This window comes from Aphelocoma coerulescens, chromosome 13, assembly GCF_041296385.1.
Source record: "Aphelocoma coerulescens isolate FSJ_1873_10779 chromosome 13, UR_Acoe_1.0, whole genome shotgun sequence".
Taxonomy (NCBI): Eukaryota; Metazoa; Chordata; class Aves; order Passeriformes; family Corvidae; genus Aphelocoma; species Aphelocoma coerulescens.
In genome coordinates, this window is record NC_091027.1 from 1,285,199 (window position 1) to 1,302,846 (window position 17,648).

Below are 17,648 nucleotides of genomic sequence, written 5' to 3' on the forward strand. Positions count from 1 at the left end.
CAGCCAAATTAAATTTAATAAAGAAATAGATTTTATTCCGCGGCCACGATGGAGAAAAGCAGCCCCAGCCCCGGGTCGGAGCTGGGTGAACACGCATGGATGGCACTGTTGGAGGGAGCAATTCTTCCTCCTTTTTGAACAAATCACAGGCTAAGGCCAGAATATGAGAACCCTCAGCCCGAAATAGTCCTGATCCTCCTGTTTGGAGTGGAAGGATTCCTCCCCAAGGAGGGTATTGGAGGTGTCTCAGGACTTGTCCAGGCAACACTTGAAACCACTGATACAAGCTTGGCCTTATTTCCCAATCAGGTGTGGTTCTTGGTGTACCTCTTGGATCATTTGGGTTTTCTCAGCACATTAACCCCCAGTTCCCTCTTAAGAGTTACCTTGGTATCACCATGCTTAGATGTTCTAGTCCACTCCTTTTCCAGGAATGCGAAGACCCCCCGTCCTTCCCAAACTGTCACCCAAACTACGGACATTCTACAGCATTACATTACAGAACCTCGGCAAAGCTTTTCTCACATTAAGGAACAGGAAAAAAACCAACATCACAATCCATCCATAACAATGATGGAACATGCGAAAAGCCAACACCACAGTACGTTTACAACAATCCCAGAATCCCAGGATGGTTTGGGCTGGAAGGAGCTTAAAGCCCACCCAGCGCCAGCCCTGCCATGGCAGGGACACCTTCCACTGTCCCAGGCTGCTCCAGCCCCAATGTCCAGCCTGGCCTTGGGCACTGCCAGGGATCCAGGGGCAGCCACAGCTGCTCTGGGCGAATTCTGCCGGGGCCTCCCCCCCCTCCCAGCCAGGAATTCCCAATTCCCAATCTCCCATCCATCGCTGCCCTCTGGCACTGGGGAGCCATTCCCTGTGTCCTGTCTCTCCGTCCCTTGGAAATCCTCTTTCTCCATCTTTTCCTGCGGCCCCTTCAGGCACTGGGCGGCCCCCGCTGGGTCACCCCGAAGCTGCTCCTCTGCCGGCCTGTCCCGGTGTGTCCCGGCCTGTCCCGGTGTGTCCCGGCCTGTCCCGGTGTGTCCCGGTGTTTCCAGGTCTGTCCCGGTCTGTCCCGCTGTTTCCCGGTGTTTCCCGGTCTGTCCCGGTGTTTCCCGCTGTTTCCCGGTGTGTCCCGGTGTTTCCCGGGCTGTCCCGGTTTGTCCCGCTGTTTCCCGGGCTGTCCCGGTGTTTCCCGGTCTGTCCCGGTCTGTCCCGGTGTTTCCCGGCCTGTCCCGGTCTGTCCCGGTGTTTCCCGGTCTGTCCCGCTGTTTCCCGGTGTTTCCCGCTGTGTCCCGGTCTGTCCCGCTGTTTCCCGCTGTTTCCCGGTGTGTTCCCGCTGTTTCCCGCTGTGTCCCGGTCTGTCCCGGTGTCGCTCCCGCGGGTTCCGTGTCCCTCCCGCCGCCGCCAGGGGGCGCCGCGCCCGCGGGAGCGCTCCGCGCGCGCTGCCCACGTGACTCTCCCACCGCCCCGCGGGGAGGGGGGGCCTGACCCGCGCCACGCCCCCTGCGCGCGCGCTCCGCCGGGGTCACGTGGTTCCCCGCGCGTCACGTGATCGGGGCGGCGGCGGCGCGCGGGGGCCGCCGGGAAGCGCCAGGCGGGACCGGGCCGGGATCGGGATCGGGCCCAGCGCAGCCCCGGCCAAGCCGCGGCCCTGCCCGAGCCCTGCGAGCCGCCAGCCCGGCGCCGGCCCGCCATGGACCGCCGGGACCCCTCCGGATCGGCCGCCCGTTTGTGAGCCGCCCCCCCCCCTCCCTCCCTCGGGCCGGGCCCGCCCCGCGCCCCCCCGGCGCTCCGTGACTCGCCGGCGGCTCCTCGGGCCTCATCGTTCGCCGGTGGCGGCAGCCAAGAGATGGTCCGGGCCTAGCGGAGCGACCAGCGCAGGTGAGCGCGGCCGGGCCTGGCCTCCCGCCGGCACCGGGGCAGCGCCGGGGCCGCGCCGTCCCCGCCCCGGGCACTCCCGGCACATCCCGGCACCCCCTGGGCGGCACCGGCGGGCCCGAGGGCGGCATCGGCCGCTCCAGGCGCAGCTCCCGCCGGGACCCGCGGCTTTCCCCGCGCTCGCGCCCCGCTGTGGGGGACACCCCGGGAGGGCGGGGGTCCCTCCCCGGGCAGCGCAACCCGGGGCATTCCCTGGAACGGGGACTCGGGGCGGGCTCGGGGCCGGCGGGGCCGCTGCGCTGCCCTCCCCGCTGATGGGTTGAATCCTGTTCCGGTCATTGGCGTCAGGGCTTTGTTCCTTCCCCTTTGCTCTCCCGGTTTGCGGCCGGAGCCGCTCCGGGATGGAGCGGGCCAGCACCGGCACGGGCTGCGGGGCTCTGGGGGCGGCCGGCGGCTCTGGGCAGCTCCGCGGGGCTGCCGTGCTCGGGGAATTGGCTTCCGCCGGCTGCTGCCGAAGGTCAGCGAGGGAAGAGTCGCGGGTCCGGACACAATCCCGTCCGGACGGAGTGGGTGGCTCTTACGTAAAGCCTCATCCTTGGGGGGGGTTGTGTTGGACTTTGTAAAAGAGCAGTCGCTTAACGTTCCTGGGCTCTGGGCTGACTTTTTTCCTTTTTTGCCATTTTTCGATGAACAAACCAAAGCGAGAAAGTGTTGAGAGGTGTAAGCCGGGTATCGGTGCATTCAGTGCTGTGCCTATGATTCTCTTCTGGAGATGAGCAAGTGGTTCACTGGATTCTGGGGGAGAACTGAGTGCTTCTGCCCAAAGCTCGCTCACAGCCTGGGCAGATGCTGTACAGTGGAAAGGGAAAAGGGGCAGGTGTGGGACCCACTGTCCCCCCGGCTCATCTCTTGCCTTATGACGGCCTTGTTTGGTCATTTTCTCAGGAGTGCCGGTGCTTTGAAGCATTCCCACGTTCCCAGTGCTGGCAGCCAGGCACCCACCTGCCCCTGTGGGACTGCCCAGGCCCTTCCTCAGTGCCACTCTTTGGAATGAGCTGGTTCTGCTGGGGCCTGTGTGTTTATTTGTCACCTGGGCTCCCTCCCAGCTACTGAACTCCTCTCAGGTGTATTCCTAGTTCCTGACATTTCCTTTAAAACTACCGAATTCTTCTCTCAGGTCCCTGGCAAACGGGGCTTTGCAGCCTGGGGGAGTTATTGCAAAACGGGGTCTAGTGAAGTGCTCTGCAGGAGTGGTTGTGCACCTGAGTGGTCATTTAATTGTCTCCTCTAATGAGGGAAACGTGATTAAACTCCCGGTGCTGTGCTGCTGTTGTGTGTCGGCCTCGAGGTGTGAGACAGTCCCGGTGTCACACTGGAGTTGCTCAGTGGCTGTACTTGGACTGGACCAGTGTTGGTCAGGAACAAAAGGGAAAATTTATCTTTTGGCTTTATTAATATCTCGGCTTTATTAATGTGTCAATGTCAATTTTTGTCATTTGCCGCCTCCTGCACAGTGTGTTTGCAGCTCTGTGTGAGAGCAGACTTTCCCCTGTTCGGGAGCGAGACAATCCTGGAATATCCTGAGCCTCGGGGCCGTGCCCATTCCCTGGAGAGCCTGGGCAGTGCCCAGGAGCCTCTGGGGGAAGAGCCTTTCCTGATATCCAACCTAAACCTCCCTGGCACAGCTCCAGCTGCTCCCTGGGTGCTGTCCCTGTCCCAGGGAGCAGAGATCAGAGCTGTAGCCCCCGATGTGTTCTGACCTCACACTTCTCTACCAGAACAAACCCAGGCCCTCAGCAGCTCTTTCATGGTCCTTCCACACCCTTCCCCATCCCCATGTCCCTTCTTTGGATGCTGTCAGCTTTTTCTCTTTTGTATATTGTGGCACCCAGAAGTGCCCCCAGGACTCCAGTACAGTTTAACAGCAATGAAAGAAAACAGTAGATTTCAACTTTGATCTCAAAAGCTGTCTCAGGTCCCTGATACTTCCTCAAAATGTCTTTGCAGTTCTTGCTTTATGACTTCTCTCAAACACTGAGAGAGTGAGACTGAGCCCCTGGGGTCAGTTTCTGTGTGAGAAGCCACACAGCAACCCAGAAAAATAATTTGTATTTATATGTTTAGCATTCTTCCCAGTTCTAGTGAGCTGAACTTGATAAAACATGATAAAACTCCAGTGAAATATGAGTTGGATTTCTAGGACATCTTTTTAGGAAGCTGGAATGTGCAAATGCTTTTGCATGGTTGCGACCCAGCTTTTTAATGAGAAGATGCCACATTTCTATCTGCACAAGCCATAGAGTTTGCTTCCTGGGGGCTTTGTAGGTAAAGAGCTGCAGCAGAAACCTGTCCTGAAGTTCCACTGGCCCATGACAGGGTGGCACTTGCACACCAGTTTCTTCTGTGGCTGCTGGCGGGCGTGTTCTGCCCCAGTGTTTTCCAGCGTGGGTGCTCCCATGTCGGATGTGACTAAGGACATGTGTGACCTGTGCCTTACTGACTGAGACAGCAGCTCCTGGCATCTTCTGATGCCTGGCAGCAGGGCCTCTGTGACCAGGTGATGGTGGAACTGCTGTCATTTTGTCCCCCACTGCATTTTCAGCGCTAAGGAGAAGTGCCAAAGCTGCTCATGACTATTGCTGATGCCTCCCTCCCTTCCCTTCCTGCTCATCCTCTTGGTTTGGGAGTTTTGTGATCATTACTGCTTTTACTCTTTGCTCCAGATCACCAGAAATTTACAGTATTGAGGGCGGAAATACTGAGAGTTGAGTCTTGGGAGCTGAGCCAGGAAAGCAGCACCTCTGCCATGGGCAGATTTGGCACGTGGAGAGAGCTTGGGCAGCTTCCAAGAGGTCCCAGCAATGTGTGTGTGGAGCTGGGAGGAGCATGAGTTGCAGTGTCGTGTTTGGAGTCCCCCTGGGTGAGGATGTAGGAATAGACTGGAGTTTTTGGTGACTGAGGTTTCTTTTCTGTGGCAATAATTGTTCTTGGCCACATAATTTCGGTTTGTTACTCACCTGTGGTTTGTTCTACAGGCCTATTTCCTTTCTCTCCTACTATGGTGTCACAGTTATCTTCAGCAGAGGCTCAGAAATAACTAAACTTGAGATTAGATACTTAAACTTCAGTTTAGAGTAGATAGGCGGAAGAAATCCTTCCCTGTGAGGGTGGGCAGGCCCTGGCACAGGGTGCCCAGAGCAGCTGTGGCTGCCCCTGGATCCCTGGCAGTGCCCAAGGCCAGGCTGGACATTGGGGCTGGGAGCAGCTTGGGACAGTGGGAGGTGTCCCTGCCATGGCAGGGGGTGGCACTGGATGGGCTTTAAGCTCCCTTCCCACCAATACCTTGTCTTCCTTTGCCTTCAGTGTCTGCCTCAGAGTTTGTACCAAAACCAAAGTGAGGTTGGTGTCACCTTCTCTAAACTGGGAGAGCAGATCACTCCAAGCTGTGGGGAGATGGAGAGGCTGTAGGATGGAGAGGGAGCATCTGGAAACGAGTCAAGAAACTTTAACAGATTCCATTTAGCTAGAGCAGGGTTAGATGTATGTGAAATATCTTGCTAACTGTGTTAAACTAAGAAAATAAGCAATCAAGTTCATAGAATTGCAAAACTCAAGATGAAAGAACTCGTGTGGCAGTTATTCTTCTCTTGCAGGATGGTTCCTTCTGTGCAATCACTAATGACTAACGAGACCCTCTGCAGCTTGTGAAATGACAGGGCTGCTGTCAGTGCTTAGGAAATCCAAGTGCACAGCCCCTGCTCCTTCCTTGTCACTGCTCTCGTGAGCGCAGTCAGCCCCAAGTGCTGAAGTTGTGCTGTTCTCTGCCTGTGGCTCTCTCCTGCAGAAATCCAGGTTTATTCTCTTTTTAGCTGCTTGCACTAGATGCCCATATTCCAGCTGAATTAACACTTCCCAGTTTGGAGCAGTGCTGGTGCTCTGAGGTGACCGTGTGCCGTGCTCAGAGCTCGGCGTGGCACAGCTCCCTGGGGCTGGGCCAGTCTCAGACGTGCGGCCAAAATTCCGTGTTCCCTGGAGCTGGGAGGTTGTTTGCCTCATGCACTCATGTCTCATTCGGTGTCTGCCATCTCCCCAGGCTCTCAGACCTTTACTACTCTCCAAGTTTCTTTCTTCAGCTCCATCTTTCAAATGCCTCTTTTCCCTAACTCTGCCATTTCTCCCCAGTGCTTGGAGTTCCTCAGGTTGTCCTGTCTCTTGTTCTTACTTGGTTCATTAATTCTTGCTGATGAATGTAAAACCTGGGTTATTAACTGCCAGTAGCACCAGGTACCAGCAGGAAAAAATATCTCCTTGCACTCCATAGTGTACAAACATGGAATAAGGGAAGTTCTTGCCCTGAAGTCTTGAACTAATTTTCTTCTGTTAACAGCTTATTAAGAGAAATCTTCCTGCTCATCTTTTCATGGAAAACAACACGTCATGAGGCAGCTCAGAGCCCCCTTTTACTGATTTTTTTTTTAAACAGTTCATCTTAGTTTTTATTCATGTCACAACATTTATTGATAAATTTCTTGAATGTGCTGCTTTCATGTTTTATAATTAAACAAATAGAGTGTACTTTTACTAATGTGTAATCCTGTAGTGATCGTGTTTTCCAGGAGAGGCTGTTTTATCATTCCAAATCTCTCCCTATGGATAAGTGTGCTCCTCTGCAGCCCACAGCAGTTTCTCACTGTTTATTCCCAGTGCTAGAACAGTGCTGGGAACACGAAGAGGTAGGAGACAAAAGGCAGGATAATGGTGTGGTTCTCTTCAGTGTGGTTGTTTCTGAAGGATTGATGTTTCCCACATTATTTGCAGTTTCCAGGAGCAGCTTTAAGCTGTTTGTCCTTTGGGCTGGAAACTTTCCTGAGTGTTTCAGCCCAGTGGGTTCCTCACGGAGGGGCAGAAATGAGCCCTGGAATGGTTCCGCTCCTCCTACAGCTCCTGGGGTGGCTGAGGGTTTGGAAGTGTCAGAAAAGGTCTCAAACCAAAGCACATCCCAAAACGTTGAGCTTTTCCAACTCTAACCTTTGCTCTGTGTGGTGTTAAAATGAGAGGGCAGCCAGGTTTTGGTGTCACTTTGTCATCTCCTGGAAGTGGTGCCTCACTGTAGTTGGGTCATACTTCACTTTATTGACAGACATTTTCCAGTTTAAGAAGAAAATAAAGGATGTTTAATTTGCAGAACCAGACATTGGGAAAACAATGTTTGTGACCAGTAACAAGTTAAACTCTTGAGACAGAGGAAACTCCTTCTGCTTGTCCTTAGCTGGGATTCTAAGATTTCACCGAGGTAAATTGTTCCAGAGTAGATATTTCCCTCAACAGTTGGTTCCTGTGGAAATTTCACACCATTGAACAGTCATTCAACTTTTCACTTCATTTTCCTTTGAAATTCCTAATGTTCACTTTCCTTGGTGTGATCCTGTTGAAGGTGTCTGATTTTAAATGAGTATTTGATATTTATATCCGTTGTCTGCTATATTTTTATATAAATTATGCTTCAAAATGCTGTGTACTCGCATGTATTTCCCCATTCATGCTGACATTACTATAAAAGCTCAAACCATAATTGTCCAGATTTGTGCATTCACATGGAGGTTTTTTTGTTTCTGCATTTAATTTAATTTCCAAAAGACGTTAAAGAGATTTCAGTGATGGAAGTGCTTAAATGGTTTTAATCAGGCTTTGATGTGCACAAATCATTAAAGCGAGGAGGATGAAGAGATAAGAGTCCACAATTCCCTTTGTATGGTTTGGCTGCAGAGGAACTCACGGAGGAGGAAGTGTTCAGGAAATCCCAAAGGCGCAGGAGCAGCGACAGGACAAGGGAAAACAGCCTCAAGCTGTGCCAGGGCAGGTTCAGGCTGGATATTGGGAAAATTCCTTCATGGAAAGGGCTGTCCAGCCTTCCACAGGCTGCCCAGGGCAGTGCTGGAGTCCCCATCCCTGGAGGGGTTTGGAGTGTGGAGGTGGCATTTGGGGACTTGGGGCAGTGGGAATGGTTGGACTCAAGGAACTTGGAGGGCTTTTCCAACCTAAACAATTCTATAATTCTGGTTTTCCCACAGAGAAGGGGAACAGCAAACCAAGAAAAGCTACATCAAAATGGGAATTTAGTCTGTGTGATGTCATGCATTTCGTGGGCAGAGGAATAACCAGAGTTTCTGTGGAAAAAAAAAAATAATTTGAGAGCTTTGCCAACCTAACTTTCCAGTGTTGCATTACAATTAGCATAAGCATTTCCTTATTTAAAGATAATTTTAAAATTGTTTGGTCAAAATCCAGATTTGAAAACATGAGCCATTAAGATGGAGATTTCAGAAAATTGAATATGGGAAACAGGTTGAAGAACTTAAAAGAACATGTTGTAACTTTAGCAAGTTGTCCTGTGCTTTGGCATACATTAAATCAACCTAATGAAAATTGCTGAATGAAAAATACTTGATTTTACAAAGATCTCCTAATATTATTGTGTTTTTGTAACTTCAAGAAGCACAAAGATTGTCCAAGAGGAGATTAAATGGATTGAGGTAGTGATATTTTCCCTGTTTCCTGGGGCTTTTTTTATGTTCTGAGTGATCCTCTATGGAACAGAGCTTCCTGATTGTGTGTTTTGAGGAGGTTTTTATATTTTGGGGTGAGGTGTTGTGTGTGTTTGACATTTCCCATTAAATGTCCAGTTCACCTCTGACTGGTGTGGAGCTGCTGGAACCCCCCCTGGCTGTGGGTGAAAAGCACTGTGGCCACTTGGAATATTGGTTTAAATTCCCTGGTGAAGTTAGGGATCTCTAGTTAATCAATTTATTTTTTAATTAATTAATTAGGATTTTATATTAGCCTTCTGATGCCAATAGGATAAATTAGCATCATATTGTAGCATTGATTTGCCGTGGTGGAAACTGGTGTTTGGTGTAGACCAGCCTTTAAAAGATAAAGGGTGAAAAGATTTTCCTGGAGCAATTGCTCGTGCTGAAAGAGCTCCACTAATTACATTTAATGAGCAAAAAACACAGGTAAGGACTTTGCACTGTGACACATTCTTAGCCAATAATTACCAGAAATACGTTTTAATAGGAGAGAGTTTTAACAAGTAGTCTTCAGCTTAAATTTGTTAATCACTAATAACCTCCTAAAAGACAACTTTCTTCGGGTTTTTTCTTCAATTTTTTTTCTTCAGCCTTCTCTTTTTTTTAGTGGAAAAAGTTGCATTATTTCCTGGCCACGTGAAGCAAGGTCCGTGCTGAATTGGCATTCAAAAATGTTTTTGTTTGTTTTTCCTTATTTATTCAGAGGAATGTTCAAATCCATCCAGTCAGGACTTGCTGACAAACTTGATGCTCAAGATGGTCAGAAATGGGTGTGGTTTAATCTTCGTTGTTATTTTAGAGTATGAAATTTGGATCTCATTAGCTGCTCTAGTGGGCTGATTCCTTGCTATACAATTTATTTCAGTGCATTATTCAAATTTTGAAAAATTATTATGTGTGACTCTCACTATAAATAGTGAGTCATACTTTAAAAAAACTTAATTTGAGCTTGTGCTTAGTAGAATTCCATTAATTGAACCCCTAACGAGGGGTGTCCATCAGTGCCTGGTGCCTGCTCAGCTGCAGCTGGTTTGCCCAGCACAGCCTGGGACCTTTAGCAGTTCTCACCATGGAATTTCTGTGGCACTTGGAAGCAGTTTTGGCTCTTCCAGAGACGTTTCCAGGCTCCAGCTCTGACCCAGCTCGGTGTGAAGTGGCCTCTTGCATGAAGGGTTTTGAAACTCAACTAAATTTTGAGACAGCTTTTGCAATGGTTCTTGTGTTTGTCTTTAACTTCGTGCCACAAAAAGCTGAACTTCTTTTTCTGGTGGCAAAACTCACCAAGTCTCACTGGCTGGAAGTGAAATGTGGTGTTAGAATTCTGTGTTATGTAGTTTCATGGCTTTTGGTTTAAGGCCACATCCAGAAAAGTGCAAAAAGTTGTAAGAACTTTGGGGGGGAAAAACCCCAAACAGCATCATTATGGGAAAATATGATGTCATTTATATTAAAAGAGTTTGCACAGCTAAATTAACATTTATCAACTGTTTTCTTGAGGTAAAAGATACTACACTAAATGTGCTGTTACTCAGTGGGGGCAGAAATATTAATGTTTCTCTCAATCTGCTCAGGGGGATTATAAAGTACAGGTGGCATTTAGTAGGTAGGATGAAAGGTGAAAACTTTCCAACTTTTTAAGCAGTGTTTGTTTGGAAGCACAGCACATCAAAGCTGTGGCTTTCCTGCTGCATTTCAGCTTCCCTCTGTAGATGGTTCTGGGCCCTTCCTCTCGCTTCCAAGTTTTTTTGCTTTGCCTGCAAATCTTAAATGCTCCTGTTCCCTAGGTTTTTCCAGAGTTTTTAACTAGTCTGGGCTCTCCTCTTCAGTGTGTTTAAGTTTAAAAAGAAAGTTTGAAGGTACCAGGAAGCATCCCAGGTCTCAGAGCTGTCACATTCTGACAGCAGATTTTAGACAGGTAGGAAACGATGCTGAGTTTGGCAGACTCTTTGCATACAAGTTAGGGCTGAAAACTGGGAGGGAAAATTCCTATTTTCACTTTCCTGATACTCAGAATTGTGGATTTTGTGAAATCTTCAAGCCGTGAAGCAATCCTGAGGCTGCTGCAGCTGCCAGCGGGGAGCACTGGCCCTGTGAGGTTCAAGCCAGCACTCTTGAGCAGATACTGATGGTGATACACTGGTGATCATTTAGAGAACACACGGATGCTGACGTGCATCCACTCCGGTGGGTTTGGTGCTCGCCCTCCAGTTGTTCTGGGAGCAGCCTGGACACAGCTATTTCCCTTTAGGCCTCTCAGTTGTTCTGTGGCTCACCCCGAGTGGTTTCCCACGGTTCTGAGGAGAGTTAAATCATTGAAAGGTGAAGTTTTTAATTTTGGTTGCTCTGCTGAGCTGCTCCCCAGCACCCTTTCCCTCACAACCACGCTGCAGAATTTTTATCTCAAACCCTGGTGTTCAGCTCAGTGAGTGATGCAGCACAATGAGTGAACCTTGGTCACGATGGGAAGTCCAAGATGAATGTCTTGTGAGACAGTGCAGACAGATGATCTTGCACTGAGGCTGGAGGAAGTGACAGTTAAACCAGGGTAAAGTATCTGATAAAATTTTTCTCTTTTTCTGTAGTTGAGATGGGAGAAGGATGTGAACCTCAAATGTGATTTTCCCTTTTGCCTTTTCACTCCTGGTTTAGGTGGCACCTCATTAAATCCTTGTCTGCTATTTCAAATCTTACACAGAGCAGATTTATCAGAGAATTTCTGTCAAGTGAATCTTTTCTTAATCCTAATGCCACAGAGTTCATAGCACTCAAATGTAATGATGTCTTTTATGAAAGTAAATTAATGTGAGGAAGTCAGAATGATAATAGCCAGATTAATGTTAGATGTCTGAATAACTATTGCTTAATAAAATCTAAATGCCAATTGTCTTGGCTTCAAAGTTTAAGCAGATGAACATGTAGGCACAGGAATTGGGTTATTAAGTTTCTGCCCAATTAAAGGGCAGAAATTTGTTGGGAAACTGTACTGGAATATGCTTTGGTTAGCCTGTGTGGACATGAAAGGAGTGCATGGAAAAATGCTGAATTTGTGATGGTCCATCTTTGCACTTGGGGGAATTAAAAACTTTCCCAGCGATGGAGAGTGGAAGGGATGGGGAGGATTGTCCTTGGTGGAGTGGGAGAAGGAACTGGGCTGAAGTTGGCTGAGAAGAGATTTAAGTGGGAAAGAAAAGAGTGTTCCTGGTGGATGGCTGAGCTCGAGGTCAGTCTGCACTGCTGGGCTGCTGGTTTGGTGATCTCCTCAGCTGTGGGGTATCAGGGCAAGGAATATCACTGCCTGGTCAAGAAAGTCCCCTGTTCCTCAGAGTAGTTTTGGTATTGCAGGATGAAGCAAATAGAAATGCAAAGGCTTGGGAAGGCAAAGCTTCACAGCAGCTTCACTTCCCTCTCCTGGCTCGGGCTGGCTCTTGTGGCACGAGTTCACTGAGGCTCCTGTGTCTTACCCGACCAGGAATCCTGACCGGGCGTTGGGGTGGGTGCAGAAAATGACCATTTTAGTGGCTTTGTGGTCTCATGGTGTTAATCCCCGAGGTTCTTCTCCTCTGGGTCGGGGATGGCTCTGTGGCATCACTGTGGGATCTGTGGTGTCTCCCAGGGTGGAGCCTGGGGACAGAGGGACAGTGGGTGGAGGAGTGACCCTCCCTCTACTCCCTGTCCGTGGAGAGAGGAGGAGGGAGCAGGGAGCTGTGCTGTCGCTTCCTAGGCTTTCCTGCTCCTCTCCCATTGCTGAAGAGACAGGACAGGAAGGAGGGACTGATGTCCTTTGAGCAGCTCTGCTCTCTGCAAAGGAAGAGAGTTGGGAATTAATTTCTGTGCTCATCAGGGAGGGGGGACCAGGCTTTTTCCCTCCTGTGTGGTACTTCTGCACAAAAATGAGACATTTAAGATGTGTGGTTGTGCATTTTTAAGGTCCCTTGAGTATTATATCAAACCAGTCTTGTGAATTCTTGGATATAAACAATTTTAAGCTGTTTTAGTAGTGTAATTTAAAAATGGACTTTAAAATGGTTTTAAATGAGCTGCACTGCAAGTGCTGAAGTTACAAATGTCCTCCTTAACTCAGCTTCTAAAATCCACTTGCTGGGGGTTCACTTTCACCTTAGTTCTTTTACCTTACCTTGGCAGGAGGAGAGGAACTGGCTGATTTTTAAGGTCCCTTCCGACCCAAACTCCATTTCTCCCTTGCTTCTGTGTGCTGAATCTCATGCATGATGAATGATGCACCCAGTTCTCATCTGGACTTGTTAAATGAAATGTTACACTTGCAGAGCCTCTTTCTAAAGGATTCCCAAGTCCTTTTCCAGTGGTTAGTGTTGAGTTACAAATGATCACTGTAATTCTTTTATCCACCATCGCCGTGTGTTGGCTTCTCAGGTGGAAGATGCTGGCTGATCCTCAGGTAACCTGATATGTGAGGGATGAAGGGGACTCAGGCAGCTAAAACCGAAGAGCAGGATATAATTACTTGCTCCATCACTTGACTGAGACGCTGGAATTAAGGCCGTGCTCCCACAGAAAGTGCTGTGGAATTTCTCTCAGCTAACGGTGGTGAAGGATTTGTGCTGCTTTGTCTGGGGAGCAGCACAAGTCCAGGCAGATCATGCTTGGTGGGGATTTCTGGGTGCTCCAGAGCTGAGTGGGAAGGAGAAGTGCCTGCAGCAAACTGCTGGCTCTGCCCTCCCTGGGAGTTCTTGTCAAACATTAACCAGACCTGGGCCAACTCAGTTTTTTATTATTTTTATTTAAAGCTCTCCCACCCTCAGTACGGACAAAGGAGTTCCCAGACAGCTCTTGGGGCACTTTATGTTCTCCCTGTTGAATGTGCAGCAGCATTCCTGATGTGAAGGATGGGATAGAAACGTTTGTGTTGTAGGAATGGGAAACATTTGTGCTTCAGTTAGTGGTGAATCACTGATTTATATTTGTGTCCTATTAGCAATAGAATCGCATTTGAATTGTATTCCCAAGAGCTCAAGTGAAACCTTGGAAGGAGGGAGAAGGAGCTGTGGAAAAGTTCATTCTCATCGCAATAGCTGAGTGAGGTGATGGCTCAAGGCTTCCTGTGCAGCCTCACCCTGTGATACCAAGTTACTGGGGTAGAATTTTGGAATCCTGGTGGTATCACAACCTTTCCTTTGGTGGAGCAGATCCCATGTGCACCAAACCAAATCCCCCTCTCTTGGCACAGAGCCTTTGTGTTGTCAGAAGGTGAGGGACAGAAACAGAAAACTCCATGCTTTTGAGAAATTGGCTTTTTTCTCTGTCTGGACAAATACAAAAACTATTAGAATTCTATGTAAGCTCTTGTTTTTAGTTGTGTTCCCTATTTCAGTTATAAAACTCTGAAGATGACTCCGCTGCTTCTGTATTTGCACCATGGTCATCATGGTCATGCACCATTTGCATCGTGGTCATTCTTTAAACCTATCCTGGAGAATCGTCCTGTTTGTGCTTTTTTGGGCAAAGCTCTATTGTTTTAATAGGAAATGTTATATTTTTTTCTGCATTTTTCTTCTTCACCATCACGTAGAAAGTGGACGTTAAGCTGTATGTACACTTCTATAAGTAACTCTGGGTGACACCAGGGCACGTTCCTCTTTGTGTGTCGGTGTTTTTGTGCTAATTTTGTTGTTGCAGGGCAGTTATTTTTCAATGTCTCCCTTTTTAAACAGCTCCTCTGGGAGTGCATTTGTGCTAGCTGACAGAGTAGCATTTTAGGCTCGTGCACATGATTTTAGGGCAGGATTTGTGGTGATGCCCTGATGCACAAGCTGGGAGAAGTGTCCTGTGCCAGCTCCTGAGATGCCCCTTGTTCATGGTAAAAGGAATATTTTAAGTAATTAACAGGCGTCTTTGGATGCAGCATTAAGGCAGCTTCAAGTATTTTTAACTGCCTCCTGAAAACATAATTCCTTATTACAAGCAGACTTTTCAGCTCTTTTTCCCCTTCCTTCTAAGAAAAAAGGGTGAACTCATGGGAGCTGAGCGTGCCCCCGCAGCTGGGTGTGCCCCGCACAGAGCTGGGATCCTGCACGTTCCCTCTGAGTGTGTTTATCCTTCGTGGCCAAATGTTGTCAAACAGAATTGGGGTTTCATCGCAGCCAATTAACCAATTAACTGTTTGATTCCTCTTGCTCATGAAACCAGTTGAGACTGAAGAAGCCCTCGAGTTAAATGAGGGTGTCTTGAAGGAAGTGGAGGTGTTGTAAGCAGGCTTTGAAGACGCACTAATGGCTGGGTGAGGTGTGGCGGGGTCGGATCCCTTTGGATGGGCTGTGTGTGGAGGGTTCCTTGGGCCAACCTTCTCCTTTGATGGTTTTGCCTCACAGTGTCTGGGGAAGATGAAGAGATGCTGCTGGTGCTGAGCTGGAGTGAGGACTTGGGTGCCTGATGTGGTTCAGGGGGGTAAGAAGGGTTTGGCCAAGGTCCTCTTTTAACAGCTTTGCCAGGAAATCTCAGGCAGTGTGGGTATGTTGGTTGGGGTTTATTTTTAGTCTGGAGTTGTGGTCCAAAAGTCCCAGAGCTGGGATGTGCCCCCTGCCCGGAGCTGAGGGAGTGGGAGGTGGGAGGCAGGAGGAGAAGGCAGCACCAATGCTGCCATTTCATACCACAAGTTACACATCCAAGGTGAAGGTCTCTCAAACCAAAGCCACACCCTTGTTGGATTAGGGATGAGCAGAAATACCAGCTGGGATTTAGGAAGAGGTGGGAAGGAGAAATGAAAACTGTGTGTCTGGTCTCGGTGATGCGAGGACGCTCGGCAGTTGATGTGCTCGGGGCGCCTGGAGCAGCAGTGACTGCAGTGCAGTGATTCCTGGTGCTTCAGGAATACACACGGGGAGGTTGGCTCAGGAGTTTCTGTGAATCCCCTGCTGGATTTCCTGCTTGCTTTCAACTCTTCCTATTGAGCTGGAGCAGAGGCGTGAGATGTGAAGGGTTGGTTTGCAGGGAAGTCTCAGACACAGGGACTGTGCAGGGTACAGTGGGACACACTGCAGGAGGAGTGACTCAAACCATGGAGAGCTCAACTTCCTAAAAATGGAAATACTCTGCTTTAGGCCTGTTTTCTAATTTCTTTTTTTAATTTTGGAACTTCTCTTTTCCCAGATGTGGAAACTAAGATGACTTTGGCCCTTGCTGCAGGGACATTGTTCTGGCTCCCTCAGCCGGGCTCTGCTACTCATTCACGCTTTAGCTCACACCTCCTGAGAAAAGGGGAATTTTAGCAGGATCATCTTGTAGGCAACAACTCCTTCATCTTCCCCTTCCAAGTCTGTGCAGGGAGGGAGCAGAGGTGCTGTCCTTGTTCCCAGAGGATGGGGTAGGGGTGATGGGACCACTACATTTTAGTGGATATTAAAGGTTTATTACAACTTCAAGTGTTCTGAAAACTGAACTTCTGCAGTTTCCTACCTGCTGGAGTTACTTACCAGCGGTGCTGATCAGCAGACAGGTCTTGGATATCTGCCTTTCAAAGTACCTCTTCTTGCTTTTCCTGAGCATGGGAACGTTTCCCTTCTGGTAGGCTCGTGGCTGTGGAAGATGTGGGTTTGAATGGGAAGTTGTCTGAAGTACAGAGCTAAGGAAGCCCCGTGAACTTCCTCTATTTACACATTTAATGCTGGTGTGATTTTAATGGCCTCATACAGGTTCAAGGCACTTAAAATAGCTCTGTGTGGAGATTGGATGATTAGATACAAACAAGTCTAACTTGTATCACAGTCAAACTATTTGCTTTAATAAAAAAATGTAAAAGAGTTAAAAAAACCCATACCAAATCCCCATAAATCAAGGTGACTCCCCATGAGGGTGTTTATCATGTACTGTGTTACAAAAGGCTGGGGAGAAGTGGTTAAAAGTGTCATTAACTGGTGTCTTTCTGATGATTAATTTTACATTGACCTGGGCAGGTACAGCCAGATCAGCTCTGGGTTTGCACCAGCTCAGATCTCAAGTGAATCTTTGCTGTAATCTTCCTTTTGTGTGGCAGTGTTGGTACAAATGCTAGGTACTTCAGTCCTAGAGTTACAGGAAATGTTGATGCAATTTTATAAGATGATGCTTGTCTCTGTAAAAAATAGTGAAGGTCTTTGTGAATATTTAAGCCTCTGTTTGGAAAACAGAGATGTAAAACTCTTTGCTAAGATTATAATATTCTGGATGTATAGCTGTATATAATCCTTGATCTTAGTGTATTGGTGGGAATGAACCGTCCAAAACCAGAGCATTCCTATTCCCTGCTTCAAAATTTGCCTTTAATAGTAAATGCCATGGACTCAGACTGTTCCACTTGGCTTTAACTGATCAGTGTCTATAATTAAATCTGATATTTATCTGTGTTGAAATCCTACATATGTAACAAATTGGGCTGCACTCTCAAGAATGAGCTTTTTAAGCCTCAAACTTATAAAACAAGTTTGTCATCAATGCCAGAATGATCCCTGGAGTTTGCTGGCCACATTCCAGTGCCCAGGTCCCTCTCTCAGCCTTGACAGCCACCTCTTGTTACATGAGTTCAGCAGGTTACAGGAGAACTGGAGAAAAAAGTGATTTTTCACATCAAATGTAAGTTGTTGTATTCGTGGGTTTGGTATCAGCACGGAGCTGGGTTGTGCCAGTGCTTGTGCCTTGTTTGCAGTGCAGGGAAATAAAACAAACCTGGTGCCTTAGAAAGAAGCATCTAAGATCTCAGCTTACACCCTGGGTTTAGTCTGCTTTGGGCAGCCTCTGAGCTTTCACTGCTTTCAGAGCAATAGACAAAATGAAGCCAAATGAGGAAGAAATGTAAGAGGTTAAAATGTTATTGAGGTGAAAAGACTCATGTTTTAAAAACTGAGTGATGGGTTGAAGTTTCCTTGTTAAGAATACAGTGGCTGGGTTTGCACGGCTTTCAGAGTCATGCTCTAGCAAATCATTATTTTTAATATTCAGACAGCTGTCTAAAGACATGAAATAATGATTTTCTAAGCAGCCCAACATTTTCATTTTAGATGTAAATTATGTGGAAGAACATCAGTTTCTTTCCTGGAAGCACCTATTTTACTTTGTGCAGATCAGTAAAGAACATTTCTAAATCTCTTGATACAGAGTTCAGCACAAGTTGTGGCTTCCCCATCCCTGGAAGTGTCCCAGGCCAGGCTGGACAGGGCTTGGAGCAGT

At 48.1% G+C, this 17,648-nt stretch overlaps 1 protein-coding gene across 2 annotated transcripts in view; it reads left to right on the forward strand.

Moving 5' to 3' along the window:
• Positions 1 to 1,764: 1,764 nt before the first annotated feature.
• The window catches only part of AFF4 (ALF transcription elongation factor 4), a 49,159-nt gene continuing 33,275 nt past the window's right edge, over positions 1,765 to 17,648 (forward strand). For both annotated transcript variants that reach the window (XM_069028597.1, XM_069028598.1), the window contains exon 1: positions 1,765 to 1,884. The gene's annotated coding sequence lies outside the window, so the exon portion shown is untranslated. The remainder of the gene's footprint in view (positions 1,885 to 17,648) is intronic.